Source organism: Oryzias melastigma, linkage group LG9 (genome assembly GCF_002922805.2).
Source record: "Oryzias melastigma strain HK-1 linkage group LG9, ASM292280v2, whole genome shotgun sequence".
In the NCBI taxonomy this organism is placed as follows: Eukaryota; Metazoa; Chordata; class Actinopteri; order Beloniformes; family Adrianichthyidae; genus Oryzias; species Oryzias melastigma.
In genome coordinates, this window is record NC_050520.1 from 13,773,673 (window position 1) to 13,783,248 (window position 9,576).

General features: G+C 39.3%; 1 protein-coding gene across 5 annotated transcripts in view; it reads left to right on the plus strand.

Annotated features, from left to right (window-relative positions):
* Nucleotides 1-9,576, plus strand: part of enox1 (ecto-NOX disulfide-thiol exchanger 1) — a 112,873-nt gene that overhangs the window by 28,573 nt on the left and 74,724 nt on the right. For 2 of the 5 annotated variants that reach the window (XM_024260168.2, XM_024260172.2), the window contains exon 2: nucleotides 1,087-1,119. The exons of 1 other annotated variant lie outside the window; for it this stretch is intronic. The gene's annotated coding sequence lies outside the window, so the exon portion shown is untranslated. Of the gene's footprint in view, nucleotides 1-897; nucleotides 1,120-9,576 lie in introns of those variants that run through there. 2 more of the 5 variants (XM_024260171.2, XM_024260169.2) reach the window with 2 other exon arrangements.

Consider the following 9,576-nt stretch of genomic DNA (forward strand, 5'->3'; position numbering starts at 1 on the left):
TCAAACAGAGTCTGTCCAAGACAGTTTGATTGATTTAAAAGGAAAAATACTCAGAAATGTAAAAACAAAATGATTTCTTATTACATTTGTTCTCTTTCAGAAGAAAAATGACACACAGACATGTTAAAAACTCAAAAAAAGGATTTTCATCAGAGGGGGACTTTAACGTGGAAACCTCACCAGAACCAAAACCTCACAAATGCAAAGTAATTTAGATGTTTTTGTTGAACATATGAATTTGAGGCTGCAGTGGTGAGAACTTTCAGTGAGAAGGTTCTGGTTCAGATCTTGTCTGGGACTTTTCTGGGTGGGGTTTGCATGTTCTCCCCGTGCATGTCAGGGTTTGCTTCCACAAAAACATGCTTTATAGGTTCACTGGTGACACGGGTTAAAACATTCAGTATATTATATTTTCACCTCTCAACATTTTTCCTTCTCTACTGTCAACACTTTGGATTCTCAGAGCTGATCTTTTACCTCTTTTATGCTAAGTTTTCTTTTTAAAAGCCTTTTAACAAGCATTCATCAGTTTAACACAGGAACAGAGAGGATATTTCCCCCGGGTTCACAAAGTCAATCTTTACAATCCCGTTAACCTTTATGGCAGAAGGTCAAACCTGAACATGTCTGTGATTCTTTACTGTGGATTCATGTTTTGTCTGAGAGATGTGAGTCTGCAACAGTCTAAAGTCTCCTGATGAGAATGTCAGTTCTACTGTTAGTGCTGGACTGTTGTCACTGTGCCATGTTTTCCTGTTGCCTGCCCTTTATTTAGAAAGGTCATTACTGTCCAGATGGTGTCCTCTGTTCGTGTGTGTGTGTTCGGAGCTCTCGCCCTCAAGATGCAATAAATCGTGCTGCGGTTTTACTAGCCATTCTCCTCCTCCGCCAGCCTCGAATCAGCCGCTCAGGCACATTCACACTCTCAGAGCCGGTGTGCTGCTTCAGGGACTGGGAGGATGCAGATGATGTCATGGCTAAAATCCTGATGAGATCTCAGTACGCACGTGCACTTTATTAGCACACCATGAAAAGCTCAAACAGGACTGTCTAGTTTACCGCTGAACTCCGTCCTTGTCTCCACAGAAACCATCAGAGCTGAGCCGCAGCGACACAACAGTAAGTCTGTTTGTTCTTCTCTCTGCTGCTGGAAACCGTCTCTGAGAGGCTTTTCTGGTGTCTGGATTTGCTGTTAATGATCAACTGAAAGGCTGATTTTATTTATTAATTTATTTGTTTTATTATGTGTTTGGAATCTGAATGGAATCAGTCTTCTCTTTGAGATCGTTGCTTTACTCCATTGAAAATGATCACACACTCTGATCATCTTATGATCTATTTTTAACCTTTTAACTCCAGTCTTCATGATCTTGATTTACTGTAACTTTTCCATTGTTGACACAATCAACATAACTCCAGTAAACTCTGAAGGAGAAAAGCGGATTGATGAGCTGCTTCTACGTCACACCTGTTAAATATTCCCAACATGTTTGTGTGGAGAGAAAATAGACTCGCTCTGATTTGTGGGCGCATCATTCTTGATTTGTGCATAAGTTTGGATTTGTGCATGCGTACTCCTGGCTTATAACTCATATAATACATTTTGTGTATAAGTACAAAAATTACTAAAATAAAAAAAATAAAAAAAATACAAATTACGCCAGCACAACAGCTGATAAGAAAACGAATGAACGAGCATTCTAGAAGCATTTAAAAGCATCACTTATGGGAGAATTTGTGAAATGTGAAAAGAGTCTCACAACTGATTTGTGAGTAGCTGAGGTTTTATGTGTACGTAAGAGGTGATTTGTGTGTAACTTTTAAAGATTTGCGTGTTTAAGTAGTTTTAAGCTGTTGTAGTTTTAATTTGTGCATGTGTAATTGTATTTTTTAAACCTTTGTAATTTCTGTACTTATTGTTACACCAAAACATGATATGAGTTACAAATCAAGAATTACACACACTCAAATTGGAGTGAGTCTATTTTCTTTCCATGTTTTTATCTGTTCCTGATTCACAACACTTTGCATAAAGAAACATTCAGAAATGCAATTTTATTTTTCATTTATGCCCTCCATCATGAGAGAACAGATGATCAGCTTTATTTTTGCTCCACCTTCTGAGATCTCACTGATATCCTGCATTAAGTCAGTCAGCTGAGATGCTCACATTAAATGGAGTCAAAGCGATTCATCTGTTCAGGAGACGGTGATCTAAGAAAGACTCACTACCTTCATATCTGTAGCATTTTCTCATGTGCAACAACTAGAATGAATAACCAGATAATGAAGGTAAGAAATCTTCTCCATCAGAGGGACCTAAAGATTCTGTTCTTTGCTTGTATTAGTGCTTAAGCTAATGAAACCGCTCGTTGCTCATCATTTCAACGACAAATGCTAAAGGGTTTCCCTCACAGGTGCATCCTGACCAAGAATCCAAATGTCCAGAGAAGCCATGCTGTCTGTGTTGGAATGTCATGCAGTCCTTTTGGAAGGGTTTAAAAAAAAATGTTACAGCTAAATGCACACAGTGGGCTCAGCTGTGACTGTCCTAAGCGACTTTAAGGAAAAAGTGGGCGGGACTTATGAGGAAAGTGTTGCTTCTGTGTGAGCCTGGAGCACAAAGAAGGCGAAAGCTAATGAAATCATCTAACACAGGGGTCCCACTTTAGCAGATTGACAAAGCTAATATGTTAAGAGTCTGACCCCAGTGATGTTTTAAGTCAATAAAGGAGGCTGTCCTGGAGCAGAGAACAGCTGCCATCAGGATTCAGCTCAGTTACCGCAGATGAGGAGAAGATATACAAAACTTATACTTAAATTAAATGGTGGAAAGTTCCTACTGGGTTTTCTCAGTTTTGATGTATTTATTAATTTGGTTTCGACTGATTTGATGAATATTAGGGCAAAAGAATAACAGTTCTGGAGTTTAAAACTCCACAAATAGTAAAGACTTCCTGGAATAAATTCTAAACTGTCAAACTATCCTAGCAAGAAAGGTAGAAACCAAAGAAAGGTAGAAATGGTCCTAATCAGTGTCCTGTAGTTTTTCTGTTGTTCTGCTCTAGTTGTCCAAGTGTCTTATCAAGTAGAGGAAAACCAAACATTACTTTTTTTGAAAAGCTTTAAAACATGCATTTGAGAAAACATGTATAAAATATTTCAAAGCAGGAATATACAGCTATGCTTGGATGCGGAAGCGCCGCCGAACGGAGGCCCCTCCCATTCAGCTCCTTGTTAACCTGTGGTGTGGTTCACACCAGGCGCGGAGCAGATCGTTTCGGCGTCTGGTGTATTTTGTGCGCGAGCCGCGAGTGATCCATATCAAGGTACATGAGAACATCTAGTTTATTTTCAAAATATATCAAATTTTTCACAATAAAACACCATGATTGACAGATGTGATCATGTTTTTGTATCTAAAGAGACTGTAGAGATGAAAATGAACATACAATCACAACACACACACAGATCAACGTAGTAGGCTGACCCTGGAGTGGGGGTGGGTGTAAAAAAAACATCAAGAGAGACGCAGAGAGCAGTTCTTCGTAGCAAAAACATGGGGTAATATTTTTAGGTTATTCATTTTCCCATGATGGCAAAAACAAAAAAATTGTAGCAGAAGCGGAAAAATGTGTGTCTGGTGTGAATTGCAGGAGAGAGCGGATGCCGCACGCACTAAACTCCGCACCACTTCACTGCGCCTCCGCGTCCAGTGTGAACTAGGCGTCACGCGTCTTTGAACTTTGAGAGAAATCTACAAAAACTGAAAAAAAGAATGCTGAATATGCAAGGTTTTCCTTGCCCCCACCACCAACGTCTAAATTAAATCTTGAAGGGGCCCTACCATGAAAATTCTACTTTTTGAGGTTTTAAATGCATTTTACTGTTCATTCCTCACCATAAAGAACCCTAAAACGGTAGCTTCATCCGTTCATGCATTTAAGAGCAATCCTCTAAAAACCTGCACTGTCTGCAGCAGCCCCTCCCGTACCCACGAAAACGAGCGGATGGAAACGTGCTGATGTAAGATCGATGCCAACAGCTCCCTCCAGGAAGAGACTGCTCTGACAGCTCCGCCCCCCAACACTCAATTTCTCCACTGAGCTAGTGATGATCAGAAAAAAAAACCTTTCATTTTAGATGCAGAATATCGAATGTCATCCAATTTTGTTCTGTCTTCAATAAATTCCCGCTCAAAAGGAGTTCTTTACTTTAGACGTGGGGCTCCCCTCTCACCTCACCTCCACCCCGACCACTCGTTTCTGGTTTCTAGAGATTAGTGAAAACGTTTGGCTTCTCAAGCTGGAGGTTTGCTCATAAAGTTTAGGTTGTTGTAGCTGACAGATGCATGATAGTCTCTCATAGATTCAGTTTGGTTTCTTGTTAGAATTGCTGAGATGTTTGTTTTTTAGCAGTCAGTTCATTTAGCTTTAGCTCCTCTTCTCTAGCGATGGAGGATTTGTATCCACTTTGTCTGGCCTGACATGAAGGTTTAAGTATTTATGTTTCTGTTTGCTGGTCACACTAGAGGAAAACATGACAGATAAACCTCTACTCTTCATGGTAAACTTTCTCCTCCTACATTTATCTCATGTTTTCTTCTACTATCAGCCCCGTTTTTCCCCTTTTCCTGATACCTTGATCTTTTTTCATGCTGTCACTTCTCGTTCTGTTCCTTCGTTTCTCCTTTTATTGCACTTTCTTATTCTTCCGTTTTTTCTTCCCATTTACCTTCCTCATTCTCAGTTTTAATTTCTACATTCTTCATTATTTGTCTCCTCTCCTCAACCCTCCTCCTCTCCACTATCATTCCCTCCCCCCTCTGTTGAGACAAGGGAGGGCCAGAATTTACATCTTGATATATCAGTTTCCTGCAGCAGCAGAGGCGGTGATGGATGGGGTGTTGCCAGCTCCGAGGATCTGCCATGAGTTACCGTGGTGATTACCAGCAGAGTCGGCCACTCGCTGGGCACTTCATCACAGTGCCTGGTGGAAAGAAAGGCTAGAAAAGAGGAAGAAAAAGGAGAGCAGGGCTAAAAAACTGAGAGAGAAGTGAGAAGAACACGAGTGAAGGAGAGAGTAGGACAGAATTTCACAGAACCAAGAAAACAAGATCATCAAAGAGACAAATATCAGTTGTTTTTCTACTGAGATGTGAGCAGGACGTCATTCTGAAGGGACTGATAATAGCCCAGGACAAGCACACTGGGTACGCAGATGCAGCTAAAATCTTGGTTACCTGAACAGGTGCGGTGGGTTTTGGTTGTCCAGGTCATGGAAGGTCGGAGGGAGGAGCGGCTGAATCTTAAGCTACGTTCACACCGGTCATGTGACTAGGGCTGAGCGACAAAACAATAATGATAGATATTGCAAAATAACTTTTTCTCGATAGACGAATGATTTTATCGCGACAGACTTTTATTTTGAAGGGTCCACAATTGGCACTCACCAGTGAGCATTCTCTCCTCTTTGGCGAGTAAAAGATAGAGTTAGTCACCACAAGGCGACTAATTATTTGTGATTATTAGCCCTCATTTTGGTAAAATCTTTGGAGCTGTCACTTCGTTCGTGGTAAATCAACACATGCTAGTTACCACGCCCCTGCGGTCACTTCTGCTAATCTCCTCTAAGTAACATTTAGTTTGGACTGATGAAGCAGTGCAATATCTGGTGATTTTAACGGGAGCCAGACAGGTTTGAAGCAGCAACAAATAGTTTATTGAAAAGTGTTGATTTGGTGACATTAGCATGATGCTAATGCTAAGCTAAACAGCTGTTTCATGTGTAACCTGTATGTAAACACGGAAGAGTTTAGAGTCGGACAATATTTTCACTGACTGTACTTTTAAGACATGGCGAATAAATACAACAACATTTATTTGCATTACATTAATTAAAAAGAAATTATATTTTCTCCTTCAGAATCTGCTGGAATCATCGTGTCAGCGGTTGAAAAGTTACAGTAAATCAAAGAACATAGACACTGGGCTCCAGTGTTAAAGGGTCAAGCGGAGTAGAGAGCTTGTGGCCCGCCCACTGTAGGTTTTATGCAACGGCCACAGGCTTTTTCCAACAGCCTATTTATCTGCTCCTGGTGCAAGACCATTTGAATAAAAAGTACCCAGAAAAGCTAATTTAATCTTAATTTTCATGAGCAAACTGTATCTTTAACTACAATGCCTCACAGTTGAGGGTCTTGGTTTCTTAACCGTAGCTCAGACTTGATTCTGGTGGTCTTTAGACTCTGTCAAGGAGTCTTTTATTAACTTTAACAGACAGAACTCCTTGAAGCACCTGTGTAAGCGAGTGGTTCAGAATTCCATCTCTGCTCTTTGCAGGTGTTATGGTTCTGTTAAATTTTCATACAAAGCCCCTTGGCGTTCTTTGCAGCCCAATGCTGATGAAGTGACTGTGATGAAAATCAGCCACTAAGACAATGCTCCTTCATAGGTCTCTTTCTATCAACCCTTACATGCATTGTCATTGTACGTGTCTGTGTACATGTGCCGTTTGTGCTGTGTAATCTGAGACAACAAAAACTTTGACACAAAACTGATCACAGAATAAGTTTTGACACAGCACACAGGCGGCCCGGGTTTCAGTTTGATGGTCAGACGCTCAGTTCTGCCCATCTGTGGCCTCGCTGCTGCCAAGTCATCCTTTACTTGGAAGGGTTCCTGACTGCTGATCGCTTCCCATTATTAAAGCATAAAATTATTTTGTGACTGCAACACAAAGTACTTCTGTACCATCAATGTTAGACACTCAAAAAGCTCTGCTGCTTTCTGATATCAATGAAAGAAACTGTATTTTTTCACCTAGTTTTAGGCATCAGATGTGTTGTTGTTTCTAAAAAACTGTAACACATAAGGGTGGGTTTTTTCTACATGTTAGCAGATCAAATATTGGTTACACCTTTATTGCTCAAAAGCAGCATGAAAAAGTTAGTACGAAGGTAATTCTCCAGGCAAATGAGTTTAGGTGAGTCCTGTATATCTAGATCACATGTCAAAGTCAAGGCCCGGGGGCCGGATTGTTTTATTTTTATTAATGACTCGATGTTATCTTGCACTTATTTCTAACTTCTATAATTTTGACAATATATATTTTTATTGAGAGTAAAATATTGAAAATTATTTAAGGTTTAAGTTGATTTATTCTGGAATAATATTCCTGCCATTTTATTATTCATAATTATGTTAAAAAGTTACGGTTTTAAAGTTTTAAAATTAGCATTCTGTTAGCTTTTTGGACTATTTTGCCATTTAATAAGATTTTTTTAGGCTATTTTGGAGTTTAGCTAGTTTTTCAGCTACATTAAAGCTGTTTTGGCTAACTTAGGTTTTTTGGCTAGTTTGACATTTACTGGTATCTAATATTTTTGCTGGCTATCAGCTTCAGCGTTTTCAGCTATCAGCTTCAACATTTTCAGCTATCAGCTTCAGCGTTTTTAGCTATCCATTTCAGCATCTTCATCTATCACCACTAGCATCTTCAGCGGACAAATTTAGCTCACAGCATTCACATTAGCATTATCACAGGTAATGATATATATGTAGTTCATAATTATGTTAAAAAGTTACTGTTTTTTAAGTTTTTAAAATGTAGTTTTAGAGCATTCAGTAAATGTTCATGGCCCGTAACCTAACGTGTGTTTTGGATTTTGGCCCCTTGTGAGATTGAGTTTTATACCCCCAATCTAGATGAATGACTGTGACTATATAGGTTAACCCTATAACACTGGAGCTCCAGTGATAATATTCTTTGATTTTATGTAATTTTTTAAACTGTCAACATGATCAACATAATTCCAGTAGATTCTGAAGGAGAAAAGCGTCTCTTTTCCCCTTCAGAATCTACTGGAATTGCGTTGATCATGTTAAAAAGTTACAGTATGTTTAAGATTTGGTCGGGTGTTAAAGGATTTAAGCAAGATCAAACTTCAAGGGTTCTGTTTCAGGGACTAAGACTGAGTTTAAAGGAGGACAGCTGGATTAAGCAGCCTGACATTAGAGGAAAAACTGCTGCACCACTCAATTTGCGCTGGCTGAATGCGAGGAGTGGAGGTGTCGTCTCTTCAGTCTGTTCTGACAGATGTGAAATGAGCTCCACTTCTGTACATGTAAAAGTTAATGGAGGAGAAGCGTCTCACTTTTAGAGGCATCAGAATTGAAATGCTACAGTTATAACACAGGCTGACATTCTGCTTCGGCTACGTTTTCTCAATGACTTCAATGTTCAGCTCAATTCTTCCTAAGCACTAATGACCCACTCCGATGATAATGGTGCTTTAGGTGTTGTTAACCTGTTCTCATTGCATTTTCTCATGATAGAGGGCATATTTAAAGAAAATCTCATTTAAAATTGAAACAAGACAAAACCCAGGGTGCAACAAAGGAGCAAAAAACACAGAGAAGATGACCTGACACTGTAGAACAGAGAACTGAGGGTCATTAACCTGAACCTGTTGAGACTGACAGGGACAACTAAACGTGAGAAAATCCAAAAGTCACAAAAATGTAAGTCCAGAATCCCCACAGCAAACCAAAAAACAAAACAAAGAACTCAATCCTCACACTGAGCTAGTATCCAGGTTGGGGCTGTAAGCTAGCAGGAGCGAGTGTAAATAATTAAAGGTAACCTAAATGCTATGTAAATTTGTACAATATTTGTCTTATAAATGTCCTACCTGATTCTTTTTCCCCTCTTATATCAAATGCTCAAATGCTTTCAATTCCTCCTGCAGAATGCTCCACAGCTGCTTCCCCCAAATCCTCTGGATGATATTAAACCAGTCGTGGATTATTTCTCTCTACAACCCGGTCATAGTTAGATGAAGGTTACAGGAACTTCACTGAATGCTGCTGGTTTGATTATGAAGGTCATTCAGATTTTCTTCTTCTAATTGATGCTAATGCTAAAGCTAGCTTTCCAGGCCGGGGATGAGACGTAGATCTGCAGATCTTTTCTGCACAGTTAAAGTAGATCACATTTCTGTGTTCGCAAAATCACTAAAAACAGACTAAAGTCAGACATTATCAATGCGTCTGACAAGAAAGAAAAACTGATAACTGTTGTTCTTTTCTGATCTTTGCTGTTGATCATAACTGTGTCACATCCTGCAGGATAATAAAGGTAAACAAGGAGAAAAATCATTTGAACCGTCAAAAAATATTCCCATTAAAAGCATTCCTATTTTTACAATTACCCCTAAAATACCCCCCAAAAAACAACAAATACCTCTGATTACAACAACTACATTTAGCTTTGGGCGCAGCTGAAACATGTGGCCAACATACAGCAATGTGCATCTTAGCCGCTCCTGTTACGTGTGTCCAACATGAATTTCTATCAGTTTTTGTGCTGATCGTCCTTAAAACACGTGTGAATAACATGAAGCAAAATAGAACCTGTTAGAATAATATCTGCTCAAATGAAAGATCCATATTTTCATTAGAACCTCAAATATTAAAGGATTATTCATATTTATATTTCGATTTGTGAACAATCTAAGACAGGAAATGAAAATACAGTTCATCAGGACATTCATTAAAAAAATATTGTACATTTTTC